At 46.9% G+C, this 18678-nt stretch overlaps 1 protein-coding gene across 2 annotated transcripts in view; it reads right to left on the reverse strand.

Annotated features, from left to right (window-relative positions):
• The window catches only part of LOC146173936 (uncharacterized), a 79325-nt gene that overhangs the window by 37563 nt on the left and 23084 nt on the right, over positions 1-18678 (reverse strand). The window lies entirely within an intron of this gene.

The raw sequence follows: 18678 nt of genomic DNA on the forward strand, positions 1-18678 counted from the left end.
TAAAACTAATCACTAAAAAGCTTTTCAATATATATTAATCACCATCATCATCAGCCTGACTATACCCACGGCAGGGCGAAGGCCTCTCCCATATTTCTCCACTTAACCCGGTTCTGTGCTAGCTGCATCCACTTGACGCCTGCGAACTTCTTAACCTCATCCGTCCACCTAACTTTGTGCCGCCCCGTGCTACGCTTTCCTTCCTTTGGAATCCAGTTTGTTACCCTAAGCGACCATCGGTTATTCTCTCTTCGCACTACATGTCCTGCCTATGCCCATTTCTTCTTCTTACTTTTCACTAGAATGTCGGTAACTTGAGTTATTTCTCTGACACACTCTGCACGCTTCATATCTCTTCATGCTACCCCTACCATTTTTCTTTGCATAGCCCTCTGGGTTGTCCTCAGCTTAAGTAGAACTCTCTTGGTTAGCCTCCACGTTTCAACCCCATAAGTGAGTAAAGGTAAGATGAAACTTAAACAAAAAGAACGGGGGGAGCCTTAAAGCGGTAAAGAAGAAATTGAGCATAGGCAAAAACCAGATGTATGCGATAAGGGACAAGGTGGGCAACGGCATCACGAATATGGACAAGATAGTCGAAATAGCCGAGGAGTTCTATACAGATTTCTACAGTAGCCAAAGTAGTAAGGACCGTAATGAGAATATATAATACACGAATGCAAAGGTAACAGTTACACGCATGCACGAAGCGTAGGAAAGAGTCAAGTATGCTTAGCCCAGCGGCTAATCAAGACATGAATTATTTGTCGGAATGGTGCCAGGCACCGCATTTCAATATATGACCACACACGTGTGAATATTTGCAAAAGAACATCACGTTTTTGAATGAAACCGGTATGGTGCCGGTATCTCGATTAATTCATCACAAAGGTCCTTCAGTATACTTAATCCTTCGACAGCGCTGAAGCGGCTTCTGTGTAGTGGACTCAAACTTAATAGACTTAAAATTTTATGCGAGACGATAGGATGAATGGCATTGCATGCAATTTTATTAGGTACAAGAAACAAAACAACGACATCGTAATCACACATGTCCTTCCTGTAAATATGCAGCCGGCTTCATGAATGCAGGCAGCCATGTGGCAACTTTCCACTCTCAGCTTACGTTGTCCCATGCGGTAGCACATACTACAATATTGCATTTTGTGATGAGCTGTTTTGTTCCTTCCAGCCGTTTGCAATGTGGTAAAATCTTGTTTCCTGATTTTAACACTTTTGCGGTATATTCTGTGTTTACCGGAGCATTTATGCTTGCTTTTGTGCCAGTTTTGGTCCCAATATAACGAGTTTATTAAAAAATTATACGACAGTTTCCAGCTCTAATTTAACAGTTTTTGGCTCATCTTATTTTTAATGAAGTTGCAATGCAAACGGCATCGAATCGCAAACTTGATTGTCCAGTGCTCCGCCTCCTTCGAGCCAGCCTATCCGCGCATATGCAATTTGCAAGAAAAATTGCTGTGAAACAGTGCAGAGGTATTTCGTCTACAAGGAAATAAACAGAATGACATTTATGACGGTTAGACGTTTGGTATCCTAGTTAGCGAAAAGCGTGCATCCTACGTAAATAATGTTTATTATTGTTTAAGTTATTTTGTTATTTTGGACAAGCATTTTTAATCCTAATACCAACGGGCCACGATTTTGGGAAATAGACTGCGCCGCGAGTTTTTCAGTGGAGAGCAGTAGCAGCAAGCTAAATATTTTTTGGAGACATTAAAAAAATAGAAAGCATTGGGGTACACACATGCGCTTGAATGAAGAAAAGGACACAGCGAATGAACAGTTAGAAGAAATAGGTTAGTGAGATGAAAAAATATTGGAAAAACTTTGCATTCGTACTGCGCCCGTCCTAGCTTGCCACTGCGCTTGCGTCCGCCCCTTTTGTCCTATGTCGAGCACTTGGGCGCGAGAACTTCATCGGAAGGTATTGCTCCAAGTCGGGTGCAGACGGTTGCCAGCGCCACCAGAGACGCGTTTGCGTTGAAATGAGACACGCATGCAGTGCCCGAGATGCTGCTACAGCACATCGCCCCCGTACCCTGTCCCATCATATTATTCCTGCTGGCACCCTTTCGCGGAAAAGCGCTAGCTTCCACCTTGAGAGGGGCAATTGTTTATACAAATTAAAGCCGTATTTTCGCGATGGCCGCGACGTGTGTTCTGTGGTTATTTTCTTTGAGCACCTGAACTACATAGCAACGGTCCCAATCTGGCATTGTGTGTTAGTTTATAGAAAAGGAAATGCATAGTGTCTTTCACATTTGTTCGTACGGCTCGTCATTCTGTCTCCACTTTTTCCCGTACTTTCCTCTCTCCTTGTGCGGCCCGGTCAGGTTCCACGGTATATGCCAATATTTGGAATGCATGCGAAAGTGTGACACCTTCAGTGCCTTTAATGTCCTCATGTGCGTATCGCTAAATGAGACAGATTGTGGACCGACGCACAACAAAGTGGGTTGACCCTTCTTACAAACCCAGTAGTGCCCAACCGCTGTGGCGTTTCCAGGGGCACGCCTCCCGATCTGATATTTGCCAAAAATGCAGGCACTCCATCATGGATAAATACTGAAGAACATTTTGGCAGTGACAACTACATATTGGAAATAGAGGTCTACACCGGCCCCAAACGTCGTAAATAACGCGCCCCCACCCATGTAGATTGGGAAACATTCCGTGCCAAAAAAAGCCGAGAGAGAAGCAAATACCTCCGACATTTTTGGCATAGTCTAGGTACAGCATCTATACAAGGAGGTCAAGAGGGCCACTCGCACATTAGAGCAGGTGGACCTCCTAAAGATTGCGAACAGCCGCATTCTTCATCTATGGGAAGCAAAGAAAGTGCTCGAAAAACAACTCAAACGACAGCGATGGAACAGCAATCTGCGGAAGAGAATAGCTGAACTGAACGAGAACATTAAGGAGCATGCAGCTAAACTTGCACACCAGATGTGGGACGACATATTCAGCTACATGGATTGCAACTTGGGAGTCTTTTTCCTTCTTTTCATTTTCTTTTCCTTCTTCCCAGAGTCGCAACAACAACAATGCCATCCCACAGCACAGGGACGCTTCTTCGTTTCGTCTCCGTCGAAGCTTAATTAGAGTCAGTGAAGTAGTCCACAGGAAAGGCCCAGTATCGATCACTCGGGGAAGAGGAACCAGTTTGTATGCCGAAAAAGAGTCGTCCTATCGGATGGAACAACATGGACATTTTGCCAGTGAAAAAATAGGTTGGTGTGGGTTAATTGGATAATTAATAAAGACAAATTTAGCGGTTTACAGGAGAGGCGCTGCATCTTTCATTCGTGAAATAACGCTGACTCTTCTCCCGGATAACCCAAAAATAGGCCTACGCATTTCTCCAGCGAAGATTCTGAAGTGATATTGTAAAATTTATAGCCATTACTACTCATTACTAACCTTTTATATCCTTCCTAATTAATTGGGTTGTTGTAAGGAGTCGTTAGACGTATTGGTCACACAAGATATTAGTAGTCACTTTTTTTCTTTATTCTTATTCTTTATTCTTTACTACTCATTACTAAGCTTTAAGTTGTTTGTAATCAATTTTAGACATTACAAGCCATTGATAAACATATTGGTCCTTATAAGTAATTAGTAGTCAGTAAAGTCATTAGTAGATATTAAATGTCAGTAGAGGGTCATTTTAGCCATTTGCTACATAATACTAAGCGTTTCAATAATTTATAAACAATTTATTTTTTTAATTCTTCATAGTTCGCCGGCTTTCTATAATTGGTTTACAGAAACCAAAATAGCTGTATCTGGCGCTCCTGTTATCTAGATGACCAATCTTTTGAACGAAGTCGGCGAAGCGAAATTTTTGCTATGGGCCTAGAAAGAATATCACCTTATTATATAAACAAAGCTTTTCGGTGCCTATTTTTGTTTTACACAGCCTACTTAATTATTCATTAAAGGCTAGTAGCATGCCTATTTAGGATTTCTTAATAACTTAATTGCCGGGCACAATTCTTTATGCATTTTTGCTTCCAGTCTAGATTTTATGCTAGAACATTTTAGTAATAAGTGAAACTTTGAAGCAAAAGCTTTACTTGGTTAGCTGCGGCGTGCATCACGTACGCCGCATCATATAGTCATCCGACCTTAAGGCGCCGCGTGCCTGCCCAAGTAGCACAAAGTGGGCTATGAAGGGGGGGGGGAGGGTCTGTTGGGTCCGATGTAAGCAATGCAGGACAGCCCCGATGGGCTCAAAGTGGCAGCTGAAAGGGGGGGGGGGCGACATAGGCCTTATGGGGGTTGTCGTTAAAGCCAGGATGGGCTCCCCTTGGGCGCGATGCCGGCAGCCCTTGTGGCGTTGCCCACATGTTTCCCGCATTGTGAAAAGTGCACTTTCCGCCAATTCGCCCCGATTGTCCTACTTTGGACAGATTCGGGCAGCTGCTCTCGATGAACATTTATTTTTTTTATTTCGGTCAGCCACTAAGATAATGGCATAGGACCGATAAGGGTTTTAAACAGCAAGCCGCACTTGGGCTAGCCCACATTATTCTCATAGGGGTACGACGCAGATAATTGATGGGAAGCTCTATTCGGTCAGCCCCCAGATAATGACATAGGACCGATGCGGGTTCTATAGCGGAAGCCGGAACTTGGACTGCCCCACATTATTTTCACAGGGGCGCGACGCAGATAATTGATGAGAGTCCCTAGTCCATGTCCTCCCAATGAATATTTATGGACATAATTAGGGATTACTATATACATGTTTGCTCTTTCTAACAGCCACCAATAAGAAATTTCTCAATAATTCATAGCATTATTCTAGCCTAAATGACTGCATTTCATCTTGTTTGAGGCTGTGGAATGTGTGCTCTGAGCAGTAATATAGTGCAGTGAGTTGCGGGCTGTCCACGGCAAACTTATAAAGAGCTTCAGTAAGCAATCAGTATGTTTCAGCATTTTAGCCCAATTTGCATGAGCGCGAAAATTAAAGCCATGTAATATTCCTATTCGGCTAAAAATGCCAGGCACTGTTATAAACCAATCATCTACATTAGTCGTTTAGGGCAGAGTATAATACAAATAAAGGATGGAAAGAATGCTTGCACAATGGTGGGCGGAAACGCCGGTATGTTCAGTCCCGATAAGGCCAATATAGGACCCACAGCGGTTTTATTTCGGCAGCCTTATTTGGGCTAGCTCTATTTCTTGCGGGAAGAGCCTATATTTAAGTTGCTTCAGCAATTATTCTTATCAAATGTGACGAACATACGAAAGCTCTAGTTTCTATCCCCGCCAGGCAAATGTGGGACCTAAAGCGGTTTTGTGTGGACAGCCCCAATTCGGCTTGGTGTTGTTTTTGAACCTAGAGCCCAGTTGACTTCAATGTCCCCACAAGAGACCGAGTTTGATATAATGCGGGCACGCCCACCTTCTAGCCCCATTACGGCCGATGTGGGACCTGCAGCGGTTTTGAGTTGGCAGCCCCAGTTCGGCTGAGTGTTTTTTTTTAGCCTCCAGCCTACATGCTGTTGCACGTGCCTTCAAATTCCCCACAAGAAACCGAGAAGTTCGCAGGGATCAAGTGGATGCGGCTAGCACAGAACCGGGTTAATTGGAGAAATATGAGAGAGGCCTTCGCCCTGCAGTGCTATAGTCAGGCTGCTGCTGCTGCTGCTGCTGCTGCTGCTGCTGCTGCTGATGATGATGATGATGATGATGATGATGATGATGATTGTACAAATATGTTATGAATGGTAGTATAGAGTTTCAATTCTTGTGGTCGGATGCGATGTATATTGAAAGCATGTTGGCGATTGTCAGATTGATGCTCTCGGTCATTCCATTTGGTTGAGAATGATAAGTTGTAGTGTGTCGAAAATGCATTGTGCACAAGCGAAGGAGTTCTTCCTCAATATTTTCAGTGAACTGGGGACAGTAGTCACTGATGTAACACTCGTGGTCCATGGCGAAGTTAATGAAGTGTAAAAGGAAGAGTGAGACCTGGTAGGCTGTAGCCGACGGAAGAACTGCCGTTTCACAATAACGCGTGTGATAGTGCAGAAAACGCTCCAGTGGGTACAGTCATAAGATTTAGGAAAGGGCCCAGTAGGCTTACGCCGACCTGCTCAGAAAGAGGTGGCTTCAATGGGTGTACGAGACAAGGGAGAGCAGCAGTGGGACGTTTGTGACTGACACACTAATCACAGCTCGTCACATACGTCGCAGTGGTTTTTTGCATAAGTGGCCAATAGAAACGTTCTTGGATGCGATGGAGTGTCGTCGCGGATCCCAGGTAAGCCGCAATGGGATCATCATGCATGGTGGGCAAACCAGAGGATCGTAGGCTGCGAGGTACCCCCACAAGGTAGTGGAGGCCAGTTCCACCGAAGTCCTTGTACAAAAGGCTGCCACGCACACAAAAAGGACGGAAAGCTGCAAAGTCCCATGGAGCGGGAAAGAATGAATTCAATTTCTCTTCCTGCTTCTCATTAGTGCGGGCGTCAAGGGTACCGCGGCAATACAGTCGTCAACGTTATCGGTGTCACATTCTGTCGTCGCAATCGGCAAACGTGAGACAGTCCGCGTCAGAGTGTTGGTGCCCGCGCTTGTATGTCATCGTATAATCTAATTCTTGCAAACGGATCGCCCAACGCGCAAGGCGGCCACACTGGTCGCGGAAGTTGATCAGCCAGCACAGCGAATGATGATCAGCGACCGCTGTGAATGGGCGTCCGTACAAATAGCACCGAGACGCTGAAGAGCGAAAACTAAGGCGAGCAGTCTTGCTCAGTAATTGTATAATTACGCTCAGGTTTGCTTAAGGAGCCATTGGCGTAAGCTGTAGCATGTTGCTTGTCGCAATAACGCTGAACGAACACAGCACCGATCCCAATATTACTGGTGTCAGTATGCACCTCCGTTGGGGCTGAGGAGTTGAAACGCCAAAGAATTCAAAGCGATGTTAGTAGCAACTTTACTTTGCGAAAAGAAGAGTCACAATTGGTTGCCCACTCTCAAGGGGCATCTTCACGGAGAAGGCAAGTGAATGTGTGAGCAATGTCAGCGAAACGGGGAGCAAAGTGCGAGAAAACTTCGAAGTTCCTTTGCTTAGGTTGTTGCAAATGACGCTACGGCTGCGGTTTTCTAGATAAATGAATGCAATAAAGGAGCATACCCTTTGGAGCAGGGTGCCAGCGGTTGCAATCATGCTCGTTGTTTCCTATATCTTACTTATTGTTATAGTCCCGTTACCTATACCACAATCTATTTATTGAGTTTTTCTTTCTGCATTACTAACATTATTTTACTTTTCTGCTTTTAAGCCACCAATCTTCCAATCGTTGTTTGCTAGCTTCTTTCGTACGTTCATTCACTCCCCTATTGGTATCTCTAAACCTCACAGCCTCAAGAAAAGTGACTGCGCCTGCATCAAATTCCTGATGAATACCATAACATTCGAGTATTAGATGGTGAATAGTTTCTGTGGATTTATCACATGAAGCACAAGTGTCATCTTCATGGTTAAATACCTTTTTGTAGCTGCGTTTCTCAGCCACTCTGATCTAGCTTCAAACATTACGGCACTGCCTCTTCAGTTATCAAAGAAAGCTTCCTTTCTAGTCTGCCTTTTCCTTTTTCGGTAGTTTCATACTCTGTTTCTTTTCCATTGAATTTATCCAATTTTTACCTTCTGTGTTTTGCACTTGTTGCTTAAAGTTTTTTATTTCTTCGTCCTTGTGAACAGCATACTTAGGTTAACGGTCAGGTCGGACGTTATCACGATCAACAAGGTGGCTAAGAACCAAAGTCTACCATTCACCAAAGTGGTGCTTCTTCCCGTTCAGTAAAAGGCCAGTGTTTTTCAGGCAGTACTGTACGAGCGCTAGACGTTCATTAAGCTCATGAAATATCCGGCTAAATATCATAGAGGTAGCACAAGCATTATATGTCTTTTTATATGCCATTTTAAGCTACGTAGGATGGCCGCCATAAATTTCTCAAAAGTTGAGAACTGCAGAGCCCGAACGGTATTGCATTAAATTCAAACATGCCGTCGGGTCAGATAAAGCGGTTTTGTCCTTGTCCTGAAGGTGCATAGGCATCTATCAATAACCTGACCGCAGATCAACAGATGAAAAGTATGAAGAGGAGTACAGATATTCTAGGGCGTCATCGATCCGGGGAAAACGATAAACGTATTTTTTGGTTACAGCAATCAGACGGCGATATTCCACACAAAAGTAGTACATACTATCGTTTTTCATGACCAGAATGACAATAGCAGCTCAAGGACTGCATGACTCTTGAATAATACCTTTTTCCAGTATATCCTGAACATATTTAGTGATCACCTGGAGTTCTGTCGGCGACACTCTATACGGCTTCAGTCAAAATAGGTGTGAGTAACCAGCAGCAATGCAACATCGGGTATCTGTCAGGGGAATGCACCGTGGACCACTTGCCTCCAAAATGTCAAAGATGGACGAGTATTTGAAGAGTATAGTTTCCAGTGTACCATGCTATTCACTGGTTAGATACTTGCTGATCGTTCGGAGCAGTTGTGATTCAGGCGGTGGAGCAGAAGGAGATGTCTGACAGACATCTCTTTTGTCAAAGCCACTAACGGAGCAGCATCAACTTGGCTATACGAGGCAACCTTAGTATTTACGGGCAGAAACACCAGCTGCGAATAGCAATTGATGGACCACGGGCGTGAGCTACTCTTGACCACCGACAGCACACAGTAAGGAACAGTGAAGTTAACAAGCGTTGAGGTGCCGGCTAGTTGGTAATACATTTTGGAATAACAGCGTGGAGGACGAGGACGAAGATCAGAAGGACACAAACACTGCGTTTGTGTCCTTGTTTGTGTCCTTGTTTGTATCCTTGGACACAGTGTTTGTGTCATTCTGATCTTCGTCCTTGTCCTTCGCGCTGTTATTCCAAAACAACAGTGAGTTTCTTAGCACAGTTCCGACACCTTCGATACTATGGTGGAGCTGCTTCATTGCAACTGTTCCAAAAAACTCACTGTTGTTTTGGAATAACAGCGCGAAGGACGAGGACGAAGATCAGAATGACACAAATACAGTGTGCAAGAATACAAACAAGGACACAGTGTTTGTGTCATTCTGATCTTCGTCCTCGTCCTTCGCGCTGTTATTCCAAAACAACAGTGAGTTTCTTGGCACAGTTGCAATGAAGCAGCTCCACCATAGCATCGAAGGTGCCGGAAGCACGACTGGGACATAAATCTGGGACGCACACTATAAAAATGACTGGTACATTGTTATCCTCAGGCACAAAATACATCCTTCTGGTCTGTGGACACCTCTAAGAGCCCAAACTGAAGGGAACTGTCAATGCAGAGCTCTCCGGAGTGGCAGTGTATCTTAGCACCACACAACCTCGTCATGCGTACATCGCGAAAGCCCTCCAAACTTTACTCTGAATATCGTTCCTCCAAGGCACACCGCAGCACTGCACATTCCCAAAGGGCGCAACAACTCACCCCCTGCACATTAAAATTGACATTTCTGTCACATTGAAACATACGTTTGCAGCCTAAGAGCTTCTTAAAAGGTAAACTTGTTATGCAGCCGTATCAACTAAAGCCATTGTCGGCCATTCGTCGATAAGCACAGAAACAGTGTTCTTTAATATTTTAACAAATGAAGCAATTTGTACAGACAGCGCACGCTCTCCAGTGGCCTCACCTCCAGCGGTTAGGCTGTCTAGTTTTCCGGCTCAGCGGGAACAGACCGCCGCCGTGGTCGTGGTGACGGAACACGGCCCGCCGAGGACGCAGGCAGTGGTGAGAAGCTGCGGTCGGAAACGGGAGAGTGGCTGCGCGGCCCATTCTTCTCAGGAAAACCGTATGAAGATGGAGGACATTACCAAGAAGAACCATAGAAATGGTCGCATGGCTGAGTTTATTTGACGGGGCGATCGTAGCGGTTCTGTGGACGACTGCGGCAGTAAAGAATGATGTGCCCCTCACTGCCACAAAGATGACAGACGGGGGTTGTGCGGCGAAAACCTTGTTCCCTTGAAGGCTCAAAGAATGCAGGGGCCATTTGATGATCGGACGTATCCGCAGGTCTTCGAGCTGAACGCTGCGAAGAGCGGGCAGGTGATGGTGACGGACGGAACTCACAGAGCGGCTCGTAGTGCTGCGAGTAGTGAGCCGTACGAGAGTCGTAGCGAGACGGATGATGATGGATATCCGCACTTGCCATTAGGATGTAGGCGTCACTGCGTGCCGTATTGATGGAGTTCATCCCGATCATTAAGGAGGCCTCTCAAGGAACGGTAACGTCAGCAGGCACACTGCGCAGACGGCTCGAAACACTATAGTTCCTAATGAACAATTTGCCGGATCGTCGATGATAAGTCCGTGGAGCTTTTTCAATGCTATCTAGAGTCGAATGAGATCAAAACAGCGAATGAGATCAAAACAGCGTCCAGATCATCTTTTGCTATCAAGAAGTTGCACAGATCAGCGTTGCATTGCAGCAAATATCCTACACTACATTCTAAAGTCATCTGAGCATTCGTTGCTTTACAGAGCTTCAAGACCTGCTCTATATAGGTCGTGTACGTTTCTCCTTGTAGCTCAGCCCTGTGTGCGAGCAGCTGTTCAACGCGTTTTTTCCGCTCAAGGCAATCGCCAAACCATAGGTGCTATTCAGTGACAAAATGCCCCCAGGTTGTCATAGATTCCTCCTGGTTTTCGAACCAGACTAACGCAGTATTTTGAAGGAAGAAATCCATAATGGCTAGCTTAGCAGCGGCATCCCATCGGTTGTAGCGGCTCAGCCGTTGGTACTGGGTCAACCACTTAGCAATGTCCTCGTCCGCCGCTCCTGCGAAAGTTCGAGGCTTCCGATGGTATTGCGTGGAGCCAGCTCCAGCGCCGTCAGGCCGGTCTCCAACCTGTATTACAAAGTTACCGTACGCTGCTGGCGGGTCATCCGCAGGTTGCATGGTGCTGGTCAGCGGTCGAAGGGACGCAAGGCGACGACCTCTACGATGATGCAGTTCTAAGTACGTTTAGTGTAGCGCGTAGCATCTTTACCCTGCACCTCCACCCCAATGTGACGCCCGGAAAGTAACTACAAAGACTTTCTCAACAGTTTTGCAAGCGAGGTTCACACAGCCAGCAAACAGTGACGAAGGCACCACAAGCCAAGGTGTAACGGTGCGCGCACACCCCTAACTCCTCTTCTTTCTTCCTTGTCCTTGCTTTTTTGAACACGCTTTCTTCGTGACAATATATTACGTGGAGGCTACATATTTCACCTCTGTAGCACATCAAAAACAATGCCATTCATTAGAGGGTTTACAGTACCTTACCACTGTGAACTAAATCCTACAAACTAAATTTTTATTACACGTGTCTCAGTACCTTACAATATTCTCATCAGATATTTGATGGGAACCCTGATAATGTTCAATGCTAAAATAGTAGCAAGAGTGGAATGTTAAGCAGTGCTGGTCAAAGAATTAGCGGACATGAGTTGCATTACCATAAGCCACAGTGAGGGTAGTACGCCGAAGGAAGAATATGCTGTAAAAAGGACGTGTATGTAGATTGTTATCGAAGTTAATCCGAGGCACGAAAACTATAAGCAGAGTACGTTCCTTGTCATTACGCATATAGCTTGTTACACAGGTGAATTCTATGGGATTGATAGATGGCAGGCGTTGTATTTGAGATTATTCAGCGCATACATTTAGGATTGTGAGGTCCTTCGCGCTTACTGTACAGATATGATTTCCAGGTAGCCGCAAGCCAATACGAAGATGTAAAGTCGGTAATAGAGAAAAAAGAAATGCAGTATGCCGTACATATGAACTTCTTCAGTCCTAAAACTGACAGAAGGCAGGCTGCACACCAGGCATTCGGCGACTATGGCATAGCCTCTAGGAATATTAGGGCTAGTTATTAGTTGAGTTTTCAGAAGGCTATAGCTGAAGAAACATGAATATCATCTTCTGCATAGAAATAAAAAATCGGAAATGGATATGCATGGACAATAATGTGCAGTCACAGAAATGAATTGAATTATTTTTTCTTGTTAGCCTGGCACTGAGCAGAGTGCAGAGGTAATCGATAATGTGGCATGCACCGACCTCAGCAGGTTAAGACAAAGTAAAGTACGGTAGATTTCAAGCGAGAACAGAACAGGTTAGTAAGAAAGAAGTATGGCAATTAATTAACAGTGAGACGGCAAGTAAAGCAAATCAATTATTTTATAGAAAAAGAGCAAACTTTACAAACAGGAGCAAGAACTTCATAAAGAAAAACGCTGATTATGAGGTAGAAGCAGGTAATAAGACATAAAGATAGGATACTGGGATATTATCCAATGAGAGGTACGTGCATTACAAAAGCCAAAGTAGCCAAGCCTCCAAACCTACAGCCAGTTAGAACTGGCACAGCTATCATAGTGAATCATAGGCATTAGGTGCCCTATATAATGAGGTACATTCGGGTAAAATAATGAATATGTTCCTAAAAATGATGGTAGCATTAAAGTGATGAACGGAAGTTACGCACATTCAAATATCAACTTATTTCCTTAGGGAAGGACCATCTGTTCATCAATACCAATATTGTAATAGAAGTCCTTGCACAGGGCGCTACGCCGAGAACAGTGAACAGAACTTTCGGTGATCAGTCGTAGAGCTTGTGTCAGTACACGAGTGGTCATCGGAGCAAGCGTTGTCGTCGTTGTCTTTCATGACCGTCAAGCGTTGAACATGATTGTTGTCATTCTCTTTATTGAGCATGAGGCGCTGAACACCTTAAAGCCGTATACTTGTCTTACAGCTTTGCCTGGTCAAGAAGGCGCCATCCTGGTGGCTATGGAGATGTGACGATGGTAGGTTCATAGTAAGGTTTCAGGTGGTTACTCTGTACTATTTCACGGTTGCTGCGACTGTGGTTAGTGGATGGCGCAAGGGGTTTTATGAGTTAGTGGACGGGGGATGTTTGCTTGACAATATGGTAGGGGCTGTGGTACTTGCTGAGAAGTTTTGATGAAAAGTCGGGAGTGCAGGAAGGTACCCATAGCCGGACCAAGGTGTCTCTACGGTAAGCAAGAAGTGCATATTGATCTCGGGTGGTTTTGTGCTGAGCTTGAGAAGTGAAGGACCGGGAAAGCTGGCGGCATTCTTCAGCATAGGTTGCAGCTTGTAAAACAGTCGTGAATTCGGAAGAATTAGGCTTGTATGGGAGATTGGTATCAATGGTACAAGAGGGCTCACGGCCCTACAGGAGGTAGCATGGCGACAATCCGGTGCTTGCTTGGGTGGCAGTTATAAGCAAAGGTGACGAATGGATGAACGCGGTCGAAGTTGGAGTAGTCGGAAGCAATATACATTGCCAACATGCCGTCCATGATGCGGTTGTAACGCTCAAACATTCCATTTTTTTGCGGATGGTGCGCAGAGGTGGCGCTGTGAACGATTTTGCATTCTTTGGGAACCTCGTGGCGAAGAAGTCTATGATTCAGGATGAAGCAGGCAATGTCTTGGGCTGTAGCAGACGGCTAAGGCGCCGCTTCGGCGTAGCGTGTGAGATGATCAATTGCAACGATGGTCCAATGATTGCCTCCTGGTGTGCTAGGAAATAGGCCGTATAGGGCAATTCCAATGCGCTAAAAAGGCTGAGCTGGGCAGGTAAGCTGCTGCAGAGGAGCGGCGGGCTGGCGAGGTGGTGTTTATTAGCGCTGACATTCTCGGCAGGACCGGGCGAACCAGCAAACATAACGGTACATCCCATGCCAATAATACCACTGTTGCAGGCGAGTAAACGTTTTCAATAAGCCGGCGTGGGTACACAGAGGATATTCGTGGTAGTGGGAGCAAATGAAAGAGCGCAGATCGGTCGGAATAACAAGCAGCCATTTTCGACCATCCGGAAGGTAATTCCTGTAAGTAAAGAAGCTCGTTTCTGATGGCGAAATGGTGCGACTGGCGACGGGGAGTGCGACAAGGAAGTCTTGTCGAGCGGCCAGATAAAAAACATCTGGAGTTTAGCTTTAATTAAACGCAATAGGTTGCGTAGGCAATACTGCATTCAAACTATTAATGCACTGGCGTTCGTCATCCGTCTCTTGAGCACGTTGTTGCTTCCTGGTCAAAAAGCCGACGTAGCTCCACTTTCCGTTTGACAGACACCATGTTGCATGGTCGGACAAAGCGAGCAAACCCGCATTTTTATACTCAGTTTCCACCGCCTCTACACATTCCAAAACATCTGACGAGAGCGCAGCGCCTCCCCCTCAGCGCCGCCAGCGCCTCCACTCGGCAGTGTCACAGCTGTAGCTGCGGCGCGGTGCGGTGCGGCTACTGACTGGGTTTACCCGACGGCTTGAAGAGGGGGCCCATCTGCGGTCGGTCTTGTTGCGATGGTAAAGACGCGCCATCTGCGGCGTGGCGTGGCTACCGACCCGGTTTACCCAACGGCTTGAAAAGGGGTCCCATCTGCGGTCGCTCTTGTTGCTATGACAAGGACGCGCCATCTGCGGCATGGCGTGGCTACCGACCGTCTGCGGTCGCTCTAAATATCAAACATGGCTACCGGCCGGGTTTACGCGACGGGCTGAAACCTGGCCTAGTATTGCTTACGCAACAAATTTTAGGAATGAAGCGATCCACGCGTCATTGCGTTGTTCGGAAGTGATATTGTTGGGCATGTCGATGGGATGTAGGACAGATATAGCGAGAGGCTTCAGACGGCAGGGGAGAGCATGAACAGCATCACCGTCCATATGTTTACGGCCAGAACAAACGGCGACAATAAGGTCGTATTCTTGGAGCCTCAGAGCCCAACGGGCCATTCGACCGGAAGGATCTTTTAAAGAAGACCGCCAGCAGAAGGAGTGATGATCTGTAATGACATCAAGGGAATGGCTATACAAGTGAGGGCGAAATTTCGCTATTGCCCAGAGGGTAGCTAGACAATCTTTCTCGGTGACAGAATAGTTTCCTTCAGCTTTTGTGAGAATCCGGCTGGCGTAAGCGACAACATATTCATCAAAGCCACACTTCCGCTGAGCAAGTACTGCTCCGAGGCCGACGCCGCTGGCATCAGTGTGGAGTGCCGTGTGAGATGGTCGAAATCATCAGAACGAGACGGAGTGGCGCGAAGACTTCATCATTGTTTGGAGAGCTCGCTAAAAGATCCTGGCTGAACAGAAGCCTGCTCAGAGGGGCGATGATTGTGGCGAAATAAGAGCAGAAGTAAGGGCCGAGGCCGGCGGAAGTAAGAGCAGAGGCCGACGATGCTGCATAGTTCTTTCACAGTGCGCAGTTTTTTCGGGTCGGGATAAACGCCATCCTTGGGGACCCGTCCGAGAATGGTTAGCTGCCGTGCTCCGAAACGGTACTTCAATAAATTTCATTGGAGACCACCATCGCTCAAGCTCGCGGAAGTTGAGGACCATCGCGGAAGTTGAGGACAACCCAGAGGGCTATGGAACGAAAAATGGTAGGGGTAACATTAAGAGATAGAAAGCGTGCAGAGTGGGTCAGAGAAATAACTCAAGTTACCGACATTCTAGTAGAAATTAAGAAGAAGAAATGGACATGGGCAGGACATGTAGTGCGAAGAGAGGATAACCGATGGTCGCTGAGGGTAACAAACTGGATTCCAAGGGAAGGAAATCGTAGCAGGGGGCGGCAGAAAGTTAGGTGGGTGGATGAGATTAAGAAGTTCGCAGGGGTCAAGTGGATGCAGCTAGCACAGAACAGGGTTAAGTGGAGAAATATGGGAGAGGCCTTCGCCCTGCAGTGGGTATAATCAGGCTGATGATGATGATGATGATGATGATCGCTCAAGCATCGCAGAACTGTTGAAAGGCGCTGGAGGTGAGATGAAAATGCGGGAAAAGATGATGCCGTCACCCAGGTAACGAATGAAGTGTGCCATTGGAGACCTATGTGTAGGTTGTCTAGCATGTGTTTGAATGTGGAGGGGCTTTGCACAGTCCGAAAGCCATGACATTAAATTCATGCAGCCCATCGGATGTGACAAAAGCGGTAATCGGGCGACCGGCCATTGCCATCGGCACCTGCCAGCAACCCGAACGCATCTAATGAAGAAAAGAACTGAGTTCACTGCAGGCAGTCAATGGCGTCTTCGATACGAAGGAGAGAGCAAACGTCCTTGTGAGTGATCTTGTTCAGTCGACGGTAGTCTATACAGAATGAAATGGAGCCATTTTGTTACCAGGAGAACTTCAGACGCCCGAGGGAAGTGAGACAGTTGGATAACATTGCGCTGCAGCAGGTCGGTCCCCTGTTCGTTAATCATGCAGCACTCGGCGGCAGAAACGCGGTACGGACTCTGGCGCAAATGGTCATGAGTTCCGGTATCAATACGGTGGGTAACCGTAGTTGTGCGTCCAACCGAAGGTTGCTGGGAGTCGAACGAAGCCGCGTAACGTTGCAGGATGGCGACAAACTGGACTCGTAAGGGGGTCAGGCAGCGTCGATGAAGCGGTGAAAAACTTCGAGGGAAGATGGAACGGCGACAGGAAGAAGCTTTATGGTGCTATTGAGAAGGCCGGCAGTAATATCGACGAAGGGATAGGTGGCATTAGAATCGAGCAAGGCATCGCTACTCAGCGGCTGGCCTCGGAGCAAAGTGGTAGGGCCGGGACACGGGTTACAAACATAAATAGCACTTGAGCTAAGAAACATTGTTAGCGCAGCATGGGGCTGCAACACAGATTTTTGGTCAGCGCAGTGTAACGAGGGTGTATAGATAACAGTGGCGTCGGAAATAGCAGCACAGGAAAGAGGCACAAGTACTGAGGAGAAAGGACGAACGTCGGTGAGTGGTCTCTGCGACATCCATGGTAGCGGCAGCAGTGTCGGATAAATCGAACGAACTGTCAATGAGGTGTGATAACTCAAGTTGAGCCCGGGCGCAGTCTATTGTGATGTGATGATTGGACAAGAAGTCCCAACCAAGGATGACGTCGTGTGATGAGCAGGCGAGGACGATGAATCCTATTGTGTATAGAACGTCGTTGATGAGAAGGCGGGCAGTACAGGCGGCTAATTGTCGAATGTCCTGAGCGCTGGCAGTGCGAACAGAAACCTTTTTGAGTCTATGAAAGAGGGCGTAACTAAGAACTGAAACTGCTGCCGCTGTGTCTACAAGTGCTTCAACAGTAACTACCTCGATGAATACGGTATTATTGTTGGCTGGTACAGAAACAGGTCTTGATTTAGTTCTTGCTTCCGCAACTGCGGCCGATAATGTTTCCGTGTGAACGGCTGATTGGCGGCAGAGCATCGGAGAACAAGAACGACTACCAGGAGACGGCGAACGATGCGAGTGGCAATCGTAACTTGAAAAGGACAGCGGAGGAGGCTAAGGGAACACAGGCCAAGGAAACGCGTGAAGATTTTACGTCGTCTCACGCGTAGAGCCCTAGGGACGAGGGCCACGATTGCGGTACAAACGAGCCACATGGCCGGCGAATCCAGAGGAGTAGCATATAGGTCGGTTGTCTTGCGTGCGACAGCGGTTGGAAGGCTGTGGCTGTGATCGACGGCGGAGAGCCGGACGATGAGTGGGGATCGCAGTTAGCTGGGTTTGCTGAGTTTCTTGAGGTTCGTATAGGAGGAGAGGCCGGCTATAAAAAGGGGTGATAGGTAAGGGCCGTCGCCGCACCAAAAAAATCAGCATACGTGAGAGGAGCCGCGATCAGGGGCTGCTCAGGTGGTGATGACAGAACATCAGCGACCTGCTCTTGTATGATGCGCTGAAGAGTGGGAGCAAGCGGTGTCGCAGGCGCAGGCGCTGATGGGCAGGCAGACAAGGTAGCTGGCATGCGATATCCTCCCAAATAAACTGCTGAATGTGCACAATGTGTGACAGGTGGTCCAGGGCACCGTCTCCGGAGAAAGCCAAGCTGGAAAGAGTAGCCTGCTGAGGACCAGCACGTCGTGTGGAAAGCAACTCTTTGAGCAGCTCATCGAAGCTTTGGCAGAAGCTGATAACATTGGACACTGTTTGTGGGTTTTGTGCGACGAGCATCTAGAAAACATCACCATCAATGTCTTTATAATGTGCCTGATCTTATGGAAGGATTCATGTGTTTGCATAGGTCGACGACATCCTATATGTAACTGGTGAATATTTCGCCAGTTGGTTGCGCCCGATTTCGCAAGTCTTGAGCGGTGCGAAGCTTAAGGATAGCGGGACTACCAAAACTTCAGTCAGGCTGGTCTTGAGAGCCGTCGAGGTAGAGATGTCAGTATTATGGTCTCGAAACTATATATTGGAACATTTCTCAAACAAAAAATAACATTTGTGAGCTTCACGGTGTCATCCGACTTGTTGTATGTGCTTACGCGTTCATATGGCGCCAACCAGTCTTCCACATTCGTGTCATCGATGCCGCTGAAGATGGCTAGGTCCTACTGCCGCGCTGAGCCGAAATATTGACGGATGGAGGGGATGGGATTGGCGGTTGGTGGGCGGTCTCAGGCATTGCGGAATGGTAGGCAACGCTTGGCTGCGGAGCTGTAGATTGAGGAGATTTCTGTCACCTCCACAACTTGTAATAGAAGATTTTGCACAGAGCGCTACACCGTAAACAGTGAACAGAACGTTCGGCGATCAGTCGTAGAGCTTGAGTC

This window comes from Amblyomma maculatum, chromosome 11 (genome assembly GCF_055883805.1).
Source record: "Amblyomma maculatum isolate TAMU_Amacu chromosome 11, ASM5588380v1, whole genome shotgun sequence".
NCBI lineage: Eukaryota > Metazoa > Arthropoda > Arachnida > Ixodida > Ixodidae > Amblyomma > Amblyomma maculatum.